General features: G+C 39.7%; 1 protein-coding gene across 1 annotated transcript in view; it reads right to left on the bottom strand.

The window, feature by feature from the left end:
- Positions 1-470: 470 nt before the first annotated feature.
- ADAMTS9 (ADAM metallopeptidase with thrombospondin type 1 motif 9) overlaps positions 471-12,579 on the bottom strand; it is a 1,221,593-nt gene continuing 1,209,484 nt past the window's right edge. The window contains exon 40 of the mRNA XM_069643707.1: positions 471-4,430. The gene's annotated coding sequence lies outside the window, so the exon portion shown is untranslated. The remainder of the gene's footprint in view (positions 4,431-12,579) is intronic.

Here is a 12,579-nt window from a genome sequence, read left to right as displayed (position 1 = left end):
GGAGGAATGCAACCGTGTCTAATCCAAACAACAGGGATTTATGGGTATGCAAATGAGACATGCCCGTTTGCTGGAGATTGGCAGTTGGTAGGTGCAGGTTGAATAATTTAAAATACAAAAAAGGCTGCATGGCAAAAAGAGAGCACAGCAACTTTACAGACATAACAAGGTGGATGCACTAGGAATCATCTTCTAGCACACATCTACAACAATAAGCATTGGACAAACCGGTAGGTCTGTTTTGCTAATGTAGAGGATACGACTTTTCTGTTCAGTGTGGGCATTTCAAAAACATCTTACTCTCTACGTGTACATAGCAACACCTATTGGCTTTGCCAATGCATGTTATGAAAAGGTAGGACTATTTTACACACTAAGTATTTGGCTGGTGTTTTGAGCAATCAGAATGTGACAACGTACGTTTTTTAGGAACACCAGACATTTCAAAGAATTTCACTGCAAACAATCGCTCTTTTGATACGTTTCATTTATTCATTCTATTGCAAGCATGAAGAAATGGCAATCATTTTTCATAGATGTAAAACAATGCCATGTATGGCGAATGAGGAGATCCAGACACGATGCACTTACGAGTTGAAAGCTACAGTAGCCACTTGCAGCAGGAGGTGCCTCTCTCATGAGGTAAGATGCAAGTCATTGTGGGAATACACGTGCACTGCCACAGTGGTGTAAACATGCCTTCAAGCAAAGGCTCTGTAAGACAACATTCAAAAGCAATGCAGTGGTGAAATAACACGCTGTGTAACGTGAGCACCATTACTGTACCAAAAATGGACGACATCATGTTAAATGTAATTACACATAACCTTTAAACACTAGCACCAAACTGAATAGAACATTACACTGTGTAAAACGTGAACAGTGTTCTCTTGTCGATGCATTTAAAGCGCTCTCCTCTTTAGCAGTTCGCACATGTTTACACTCTGGAAAAGAAATCACTGTCTATACATTTCATTTGAAATCTCACACAGGTTAACAATATCCTATGGTCTAACAAGAGAAAATTGTCAGTGTTTCTTAAAAAGTTATTTTATGGCCCGTTCAGCCAAAAAAGAACAAGGCACTTACCCAGTAATGGCAGGTCTGCCCATGCCAGGTATTCTGCACAGCTCCACACACTTACATCTAGTTTTCTCTAGTGGCAGGTCAACATTAAATGCAAATCGGGGAGTATGGTCGCATGGCCCTAACCAAATGCTTTGTCATTTTGCCAGAGAACAGTTTTGATTACCCACCCATAAGTATATGGACCAGTCCAGCAAAGAGAGAATGGAATGATGATAGGTTGAGGGAATAAGTAACTTGATTTTATCTTCCATGAAGCTATATCTATTTCTTGAGAAGCGCTATTATTCAGGGGGCACAAGGCATTCCTTCCTCCTGGTCTTGCTCCGCCGCAAGCCTTCCGAGTTCCTGCCCTCATGTGAAATCTCCTGGGATCAAGTGTTCATCTAGAGGTAGAAATGGTGTGTTGGGACATCTTCACCATGGCAGCGGTGACACTTACAAGTAGATTGTGAATTGAGGCCAGGTGCGGTGAGTGACGTCCAGTTTCTAGAGCAGTTAAGCACAAGTCTCAAGAATGGCACGTCACTGGACTTGCCTCACATGGCATGAATCCCCAATAATTTCAGGAATGGACATACCAGGCAAATTCAACTATCCAATCAGTCAACGGGATTATTAAGGATTTAGGAACTGTCTATATGCTGCAGGCGGTATCTATCCAAGTCAAATACAATTGTGCATTCTTCCCGTCAGCCTAATTCTGAACTTCCCATTCCACGTACAGGTAACGATGGTGAGGCAGAAATGCTGCAAAAATAATCTCTAGCTTCATACAATGCCACGGCACAAGCTTCGACACACATTGTGAATGTGTACAGAATTCTGCCATTTTGTAGTTAAAACAGCTTCAATATTATTGAGCAAACAAGATTTCAGTTAACTTGCTCCATTAAGCAATACTTAGAAGAGAAATGGATTACTCTTTAATAGCATTGCATGCATAATTACCCATATGCCTTAAGTAGCCATGGAAAGAAACAAGGTCAAGTCACAAGTATGGCGTTGGTAATGCATATTACGTTTCCAGGGCTGCCCAACCAATCATTAGGATCTGCTGTGAGAAGAGGGAAGGTCGACAAGACCCTTTTATATATCCACACCAGAACAAACAACAACGCTATAGGGCATATTAGATTGTAACCCTTTGTGTTGTGGATTTGGGGAAGCCAGCCTAATCAAATACCAGCTGGATAGAAATAGAAGGACAGTCTTTTCTCTGGGAAATAAACGCAGAATCTAAATCTATACTATTTGCAGAATTTCCTGGGAGTCTGTATTGGTTTAGGAAGCTCTAACCACTCGCACAACATCTGCAGAAAAGTTCAGATGTCCTAGGACATGTTGTTAAACACCTGGTATGCTAGGCAATTTCAATGTTTGGCAAGATTATGCAAGTAGACATTTGAGCTGATTCTGTGGTTACTCCAATGAGGTAGAATGATTTAATTGAGTGGCAGCTGAAGTAGGGTTGCCTTTCACATGTACCATGGCTTAAAATGGAGGCACAGTGATTACGTTAGGGGAAGACCTGTTTACAATGAGAGAACATTTAAGTAATCCAAAAGATCCAGTGGTAAAAGGCCCCATAGAGACACACTCTCCTTATTTACTGATGTGCACAATCAAGACTTTATATTCTTCCAATTGTCAAAAGGTCATACATGTGGCTGGTCTTAAAAGGGTCTCCACATTGTGAGGCTATATATCCCTACCATGGAGAATTTAGGGTGCCTGAATAACTGGTCTATCAAATTGTTCTGGACTACCGCAAGGTGTACGACTGGTGGAGATTGGGGAATGCCATAAACAATAATACAGTTATGAAATTCTTCCATTGTCCTGGACATTGGGAAGAAGCTAACCTCTATCGCCGGCATATGAAAGGAATTGACATGTTGTCTATCCTTATCAGTACCTCTTTTTTCCTTCACTAAAACGTTTAGGGCAGGACATATAGGCATCAGATTTAACAAGTTAGTCATGTTTCTTCTATTTTGAGAAGTTAAAAAGCTACCTACTGAATGTAGTCTTGAGAGGCTTCTTAAGTCCAGCTCTGAGGCCTTCTTAATCCACATTTACAGTAGCAGGAGTGGGCAAGGGCACCCTGCATTATGGTGACAGCACTGGGTCTCCGGAAGAGTCACAGACAATTTCAAAGTTGTCAGCATGGATTTGAACTGGACGGGACGTGTTTTCGGACACCACCAGGATTGAGCGTAGCCAGTGGAGGCAGATCTGATCTGCAGGCAGGCATATGCCAGGTTTGCAATGTTTGATATTGTTAGGGTGAGAATCATCTAAAACAAATAATCTTTTGATATAGTTACTATGAGGAAGTCAGAAATCATCGCCCAGATTGCCCAAAAACCTTAAGAGTTAGTGTTCAAATCTGTGTTCTTTCCATGATGACAGATGTTGGCTGGTAGCAGCGACATGGCGAAATACAGATTTTTCTTGAGAGGGAACAGGTCATAGTTATCTGAAGGTGGTAAAAGATAAAGAAACACATTTGCTACACTGAGCAGCTTTTGAGAATAAAGGGACAGAGTGTCTATTTTGTGTGGCACCTATTAGTGGGTGACACTTGATTGCATGGCTAGAAAAAAATATTATTTGAACTGCTGGGGCTGCGCGAGACCTATCCCAGCAGAAGTACTGGATTGCAAAAAAACGTTCTGACATTCATCCAGCAGCAGGACAGCACTGAAGGGGAGGTGTGGGACCAAGGTTATCCTATGATAGTGGAAACCATTTAGTGGGTTCGCAAAGAACAAGCATTGGATTAATGACTGAGTGGGTGTTGGCATGTAAAATACTGCTTTTCAGATTGAAGACCCTGTACAAAGGCACCTGGTGAACCGCCACTGGAGAGAGGAAGATGTCTATGAGTGTGGACCTATGGAGAATACATCATGAAGGAGAGATGTTATTAGTTCGAAGAAAAATGTACCACTGGGAAAATGTAAACATATCATTATGCAGCCGGTGTAGCACCACAGATGGCTATGTAGCCAGTAGCAACTGGAAGGAATTACTGATTTAAAACGAACAATTTACCATGGTCATAAAGCACCACTTTTGACAATGCTACATATGATGTAGAGTACATAAAATGCAGTGGTTCAACTGCAGGGTTTTTAAAAAAACATGAAAATCAGCATTAATATCAAATTTCCATATAAAAATATTGAATCAAAATAAATAATTTCAAATATAAATATTATACTTTACACAATTGGAATATACAAATATATATATATATGTACACATATAAACACAATCAGAGGTATTGCAGCATATTTCTTCATCCATCACATTTCCTCTTCTCACTGGTAAAGCACCTGAAAAATCAACAAACAAAAATGTCAAATGGGGTTTGAATTCGAATTACACTTTTGACAAATTACAGGGATGTGTTGTTGCTCCAGTTCTGTACAATCTTTTGTGTCTGATTTAGATATGGCTTTAAAGCATTGTAAGAACTCCTCCCCACCCACGCATTGGTCATCAAGCCATCAGTTGGCTGTCCTATGCGGATGACACTATTACCCTCGATCATACACCGATCGGTTTGCAATGCAGCTTAAAATCTTTGTCAGAATATTTGGTAGAGAATCATTTAGAGAGAAACTTGAAGAAAACTAAAATTATGATAATAAGGGCAGACAGGAAAAAAAATCCTGGTTTTATGGTCTTATATAGAAATTAGATGCTTCCCCTTTGGAAATGGTCAGGAATTATACATACTTGGAGGTTCAGATCAATGATTAGCTTGAGGTACCTTTGTTAGCAAATTTCATTGGTGCTAAGATTCAGAAAAAATGTAGGGCTATTGAGGCCTTTGTTGCAAAAGAAGGCTGTTATTCCACTGAGAGACTACTAAAAATTTATAATGCTAGTATTGTCCCCCGAGCCCTTTATGGCTTAGAGATTTTGTATAATAAGGAGGTTTTTTGGCTAAAAGTTTTAGAAGGAAATCTGTGGTGTTAAGCCTTCAGTCTCCTTAGGTCAACACCACCTGAGGCCATTTGAAAAGAGCTAGGGTTAACGTTGTGGTATGCTAGATGGAAAATTATGCATAGTTGTCTATATGTCGAAATTATTTGGGAGGAAGATACCCAAACGGAGCTATACGCAACTTTTGCTGACATTTCTCTGAAGAATCCTAAAGGTGGTGTTCTTTTTAGTTGGGTGAACGACGTGGAAAATTTCATTTAGAGACAGGATTCACCAATAGTTTTCCTATCAACTTAGGCTTGACCTATTTTTTTTTCTTTGTGATTGGTTTGTCAAAACCTTTACAAAAGAGAAAAAACTTCATTGCGCATAAAACAAATTATATATAAATGTCAGAAATTACATATTAAAATTCATGTTGTAATAACATCATAAAATAGTGGCACAGGAAGGGAGAAAAAAAGAAAGAAAGAAAAAAAAAGAATTTTAAACAGAAAAGCCAAACCTGTTTGTTAAGATTTCCCTCACATAGAAATGTGAAAGTGATTCTTAAAATAATATTATTTCTCATGACTTAACAAATGCGGCAACCACTACCCCTTTGGCTGTCGATGTTGGATTCAGCATTCTTTTCCACAATTCAATTAAATCACATTAATTAGTTACACTCACAATTTTGTGAAAATAAGAGGTCCATTTAAAGTGTAGGGCAGGCCAATCCATAAACAAACGTTTGATAGTCTCTACAACCTCAATGTCATTACAGTGTCTACAGGCAGAATCCAAAATATCGATGGCACCCCTCCTTATTAAGATCTCCTTAACGTGGAATTAATTCCACCGAAAATGTAATATCATGGAGAAATAGTATTTGTTTGGAAAAATTAAAAGAAAAGGGGCTACGAAACCTCTACGGTTGTGTTCATGGGACAGATGTTGCAATGAAACAAAGCCATGTAATGCATCAGTCATCCTTATCCAATCTTGATCATATACGGTAATTTTGACTTTACCCGGCATGGATTTCAAAACTTCCACATCCAATCCCAAATCAAAAAGAATTAATTCACAATGGATTTCAGCTTAGGTAAAAATCCAACAGAACATGGCCCAGAGTGATGATGACAAACCTCTCAGGCTTCTTAATGTAGGGTACCCTGGTCAGCTGTAAGAAATTTGTAATACAAAAGCAAAATCTGCCATTAAACATGAACCTTGAATGAAACAAGCCCTAATTCATATCTTATGGCAACTACTGGGACCGCATTAGATACTCGCAAGACATAACTCCATATTTTCCCTTCTATAGTGTCTAACCAGAGTTGAGATGTTCTTGGCCATAGCTCCAACCCATAGATCAGCTTTGGAATTACCTTCCCCTCATAGAATTGTAGGGTTACTTTAATGGAATAACTTCCATACTTTGTATCAATGAAACTCAATTGATTGGTTACATTTTTAGCCTTCCAAATTACTGAGACCTATATAACTTCAAAGCTGGGTCTTGAAGAAAAATGGAAGCCTAAATATATCAAAATGAAAACAGTTTCTAATTCGTTTGGCTGTAGCAACCATTCGCCGGAGTCATGCTTTCTACATCTAGAGAGCACCAACATTTTTGTCTTTGTGGATTTATCACTAATGCATTCTCCTTTGCATAGTTGGTAAATGCTAACAGTAGTATACGCATCCCGATATTTGCTTGATCAAATAGCAAAAATGTATCTGTGTAGGCATCCATAAAGTTTGTATTGTACCAAACCTAGGAGGGATTAACGCAGCTGAATTAAGATTCTCACGAATGCCGCAAACATATAAATTAAAACGACAGTCAGCTTACACGCAGCCCTGTCTTAGTCCTTGATATGTTGCAACTCTACATGACAGGTTTCCAGCTTGATTTCATTGAATACAAATTCCTGTGTTAGAGTATAGACAGACAATTATGCGCAGGAGGCCTTCAGCCACCCCCATTTGGCTAATTTAGAGCAGAACCTTATGCGGACTACCTTATCAAATACCGCAGATAGGTCTATTGACGTGACGTAGGTTCTTTGGTACTGGGAGCTCCATGCTGATTCTTGTAATTCACGCAAGATAACTCCACTTATATTAGTGGAATGGCTGTGCCAAAAGCCTGTTTGGAAGCGATCAAGTCCACCTGTCTGCTTCGCCCATATTTCCAAGTGACCCAACAGAATACTTGCAAAATCTTGCTTTCTATGTCTAGAAGGGCGATCGGTCTATAATTCATTGAGTCCGATCTCTCGCCTCTCTTGTAGATGGGAACTACATGCGACAAAATCCAAGATTCAGGGAACACTACCATATCTATAATGCTTGCAAAAAGAATAGAATAACTGACCAAACATATGGATTATTTTTCAAAAGATTTTTGGAGAGGCCGTTTCGGCCAGTATCCCATGAGGATTTGGCCTTCTTACTTAATGCCAGAATTACATCCGGATCAGGCTTTGTGATAGACCGACCAACTGCTAAATCACATTGCACATCATGATTGTCTGTCCCCAGAGGAGTATTACTAGAACACAAACTCTTGAAGTGAGACACCCAGGAGGATTCAGATACAGCATTAACCTGGGTGCGAGATTGGGAATTAGTCACTGCATTCACAATTTCCCAAAAAATATGAGAGTCTTTCTCTGCTAGAATTCTTAGCATGTTTTCGGCATCTTCCTGTACTATAAATGCTTTATTCTTTTTACAGAAATGTCTATATTTTTGCTTTATAATTTTTAGCTTGCAGTTCTTTATTGCTTGTTCGCTTAAAGAGTTCTCTCTGAACCCGATCGCTCTTCTAAATGCTCATTTTCTGTATAATAAGTTGTTCATTATAATGATGTGGATGCCGACCTGGCTTAACATCATCTTTTATGGGACCATCTGGCAATATGTTAGGCAAGAACAGTGATATAGTTTCTGTATATTTCTCTATTGTTGACTATTAGATTACTAGGACCATGTATATCGACCCTGGCATAAATCACATTGAAGTTTATCATTACCAAGTTATGGTCACTCCATATGTTTTCCAGAACCAAAAAGTCAGAACAAACATTCAATAACAGGTGGTCTACAAATATATAGTCAAGTGTTTAATAACTTGTCCCTCTATGCCATGTGGGTGCTCTTTTGCCTGCCTGAGGTTCCACCTCACTGACCACATTGAATCTTGACCGCACATAGTAATTGACCAGTTTAATCCCGCTGTTGCTTTGGCACCTTTAGGAAGATAATCAGCAGTCACTCTGCAAAAATCATGATCAGAAAGGGTGTCAGGACAGTCAGCATTCAGGCTTGACCTAAAGGGCTATTAAACAGAAGGCCAAAGATTGGCATGTCATTAACAGCACATCCTATCTTTCATTGAAATACTCTTTTAAGGAATATGTCTTGCAAGGATTTCCTAACATTGTCTTCCTAAATACATTGCGAATACTAAAAATTCAATGATTAGGCAATTTATAATGCGACTTCTCTTCAAGCAACTCACTACGAATGTGCTCTTGGGTGCTTGGACGAATAAGCCTTATAATTTAAGAACTTGTAGATGTGTATTATTAGTTGAAACAATACTTTTATTAACATCCTGCCCTAGAGTAGCCATAAAGTATGAAAAGGGATATGGGAATATAGTGAATCATTTAAAGGATATTGAGAAGGATTTATTCTGGGCTGTTATATTATCTGGGGAAATCTCCATTTTTAATGCAGCCTACTATATTTGGCTTGAGGTGGAGAGGAAAATATCTTTATAAGAAAATTAATTGATGACAATTGTATTTATTAATATTGACTAAATTGATATGATTCTGTGATATGTTAGGATGTTTTAGGAATTTAAATGAATATTCTGATATATCTTTGTTATCAATGTGGAATATTTTAAAATGTTGCATGAAATAACATGAATATAGAGAGGGATGATTATTAATATTACTGATTTCTTTTGGGGATAAATAGATTTAGGGAGCTCTTTATTATATTTGGTTTTATGGGAAGTGCAATATTTATATAAGGAATTTTGATGATAATTGCATTTTTCACTGATGAACAGGTTGATGTTTTTAAATGTTTCTTTTAGAATGAAATATGATTTGATGGTATCATGGCTTTATGTCTTATGTGTTAAAAATGGTTTGATAACGAACACAACTTAACTACAAAAAATACTAAAAAACTCAGCTTTACCTGAAACTTGAATAAAAGATTACTTGAGAATGTGCTACTGTAGAAAACATTGTCAATGCAACAATACTCTTCCATCACAAATGGAAAACTTGTTGTAAGGGAATAATTTGCCATCTGCTGAAATCGCCAATCCTTTTGCTTTCAATTACCTTGTACTAAATCATTAGGAATTTCCTAGCACTGGCATTTCTGCCAGGATCCTAAGGTTCTTAGTTCAATAACAACCCCTTACTCAGACATACCCCTGTATTTTCAGCATGGGCAGTACACTGTGCGTCAGCCCTGTTACAGGATGCACATGTACGTTTTGTGATTTAGAGGGAGGATGAAACATGTTACAGTGAGAGCATGAAAAGAATGATTACTCAATGGTGTGAGTATACAGTGGTTTCTTAGATAAGTGTTGCCTAGTGAGGTCTTGCTGGATGCAGTTAATATGATGTGTGCAAATAAAAAAAATAAAAAAAGAACATTGTATAATTTTTACATTCCATCTACAGCTAATAGAATATACACCTTAAGTAGAATTCACAGACGTCACCCCAGATCAGATTACATGACGTGCACTACTACACTTAAATTACATTCTTTCAAATGCTGCTTGAGCTAGCATCAATTCAATTCCAACTTCAATGCTCACATTTTTCAATGCCTTCTTAAAAGAGCACAGGGAAGGCCTCCCCCCCAGACACTAACTCCAAGTCACCAGTAAATGTAGAACATCTTATTAAATACTGAATCAAACATGAACTGTCATAAGATAAATTGGGCCTCATTACGAGTCCGGTGGTAACTGTGGCGGTGATACCGGCTGGTTGCCGTCGGACCTGTAAACAGTTACCAGTGCCTGACTTGCTGGTAACACTGGGGTATTACAACCCCGCGGCCGGGAAGTCAAGCACCGGTAAAATGTTATTCCCCATTCTCATAGAGTCCGATAGGACTTAATGGGAGTGGGGACCACGTAAACACTGGTACCAGTGATAACGGTGGCAGTATTTCCGTGAAACTCTGTGGGCGGGTGCTGGTCCACCCAGCAGGACAGACCTGCTGGGCCGGAGGGCACCCACCCAGCAGTGTTGTACTTTGCCGATCAGGAGACAACAGTGCCAGTAAGCTTACTAGCACCGTTGTTTCCGGATTGGCAAGGTTATAATGAGGTCCATTGTCTACATTTGTATAAACACTTGTATAAACACGTAACGTCAATCAAAGCCCAATGAGATTCTAGTGGAGTTCATTATCGATCCCAAGAAAAAAAACTTGATTTGGAGACAATTTTCTCTGACATGACTTCAGATATCCAAAATCACCAGACTGAAAATGAGATATTGGATATGCATACAGTATGGTGAGTGACAATCATGCATTAAGTTTAGGGGTTTACCTTTAAAAGAGCATGCCAGGGCTACTTATCTCTACATTTGAGGTCCGAGACCCTGTTCGGAAAGATGATCTCTTTTGCAGCTTTCCCTCCTTTGACTTCAAAGGGACACTCTTCTTTTTGCTTGTTTTTGAACCTGTCCTGACTTTTTTGAAGGGAAGTAAAGCCCTCAGCTTCACTTCAATTTTGCTCATTGTTATAGAAAAACTGAATAGCAACTAAGACTGTCAGTACTGAGAAACAATGCCTCTCTTTTGAAATTCCAGTATTTTGTCAATTGCACATGGCACCTTACAGTGCATTGCAATGGGGAAACGTTGTATCCTCATAACTGTGGATCTTTTATGTTTGTGGTTACTTTTTATATGTGCCTAAATAAAGCTGGTGGCAGCAGTAAAATGTTTACTGCTTTTGTATTATTTTACTTATGTACTTTTGCGTTTACTGTGAATGCCTACTAAAGGTGGCTAGCCCCCAAAGATGGCCCTGCCTCGAGATGTGTTGCTTGTTCATTGGCCTTATTATAGCATGCCTTTCCTCCTGCTCTCTCAGGTCAGAAAATCCTATATAGGGTCATGAACTTTACCGGAAAGCTGCTGCATTGGTGGGCTAATTAACTTTTGCATGTGTGAGCCAAGGGGAGTGGGCAGGGACTCTTTAGGCAGATGTGAAATCAGTAGTTTCCCTGTTTGGACAACTACTGGCTGTTTGAATGGAGCAGATACTTACCATTGATGGGCTCAAATCTGCTTTCTGCTCCAGTTTTGGATAAGTGGAGGACTCCTGCAGCCATTCTTCTGATCTATGTTGGAGCCAAGATTCCTACCAAGAAGAGCAGCCCACTTACGACCAGAGATGACCTCCACAGCTGACCAGCAATCTCTCCCGTGATTGGCCCAGTGAAGCCCCGCTCCTCTGCTTGATCTCCGAAGACCCTTATTGGTACCTCTGCTCTTGGACTAGTGGGACCAATTAGTATCGGCCCCTGGTTGTGTTTGCATGCCTCCATAGCATCGGAGGTTTCGCTCGTGGGCAACCTCACTGCAGCCATCACTGTTCAACATTAAGACTTTGGTGGTCAACAGCATGTCCAATACGTCAACATCTACCGAAGGTTCAGCTTCCTAACATCAAAGGAGGCTATGCTGGAGCTGGTTCTTTGACCGCACCTGGAATATCCAACTGTTGTTGCTGGAACTCGCCTTCCACCATATATGAAGTGTCCTTAAGGGGCCTGCACTGCAACAGCCTACATTCTTTATTTTTTTGGGCTTGCATCTTGTAGTTGGACGCGACAGAAGAAGCAGTGGAACCTGAAACCCCTTGGCACTTGTCACCCAAACAAAAGACGGAAGATCATGTCCCCAGTGATTCCTCGATGATCCACAGTGTGACCTGGGAACATTGGAGTCAGGAGGGCAAGTAAACATAACTGTTCCTGCCCCCCCCTATCCTCCATAGGGTAATACGGGTGCAAAGGTTCTTGTCCCCTAGCTCTCTCTGTACTTCCCTTTGGGCATCGAACCTGGGCCAAGCATCCTACCACAGGGCTCATCTTGGGACTAGGATAGAGAGGTTTACCTACCCCTCTTTGGACAAATACATATCTAACTTTGAAATAGTTTTAAACTGTGTTAACCCACCATCAAAAGCCAATTGCACCTTTTTGAAAACACATTACCTGGTGCATCATTTTGATAACACCTTCCCTGGAAAGAAATGAACTGGTACCTGTGACATTTGGGCCCTAGGCCCCATAAATTTTAGTGCTGGACTTCTTGGTAAAAGGGAATTGGGATTGTGTTGCTTCTCTTAATTGTATCTGTATCTGATCCTAGGTGATTTACCTGGTTTATCATTGATTGATGAGTTAAAAGTGAACCTACTGGTGAATGTATATATTTGTGATATGCGGTTTTAAGGAATAATATTGCCTG

This window comes from Ambystoma mexicanum, chromosome 2p, assembly GCF_040938575.1.
Source record: "Ambystoma mexicanum isolate Mex_15411 chromosome 2p, UKY_AmexF1_1, whole genome shotgun sequence".
Taxonomy (NCBI): domain Eukaryota; kingdom Metazoa; phylum Chordata; class Amphibia; order Caudata; family Ambystomatidae; genus Ambystoma; species Ambystoma mexicanum.
Note: the sequence above shows the minus strand (reverse complement) of the source record. Positions and strands in the feature narration are given on the sequence as shown.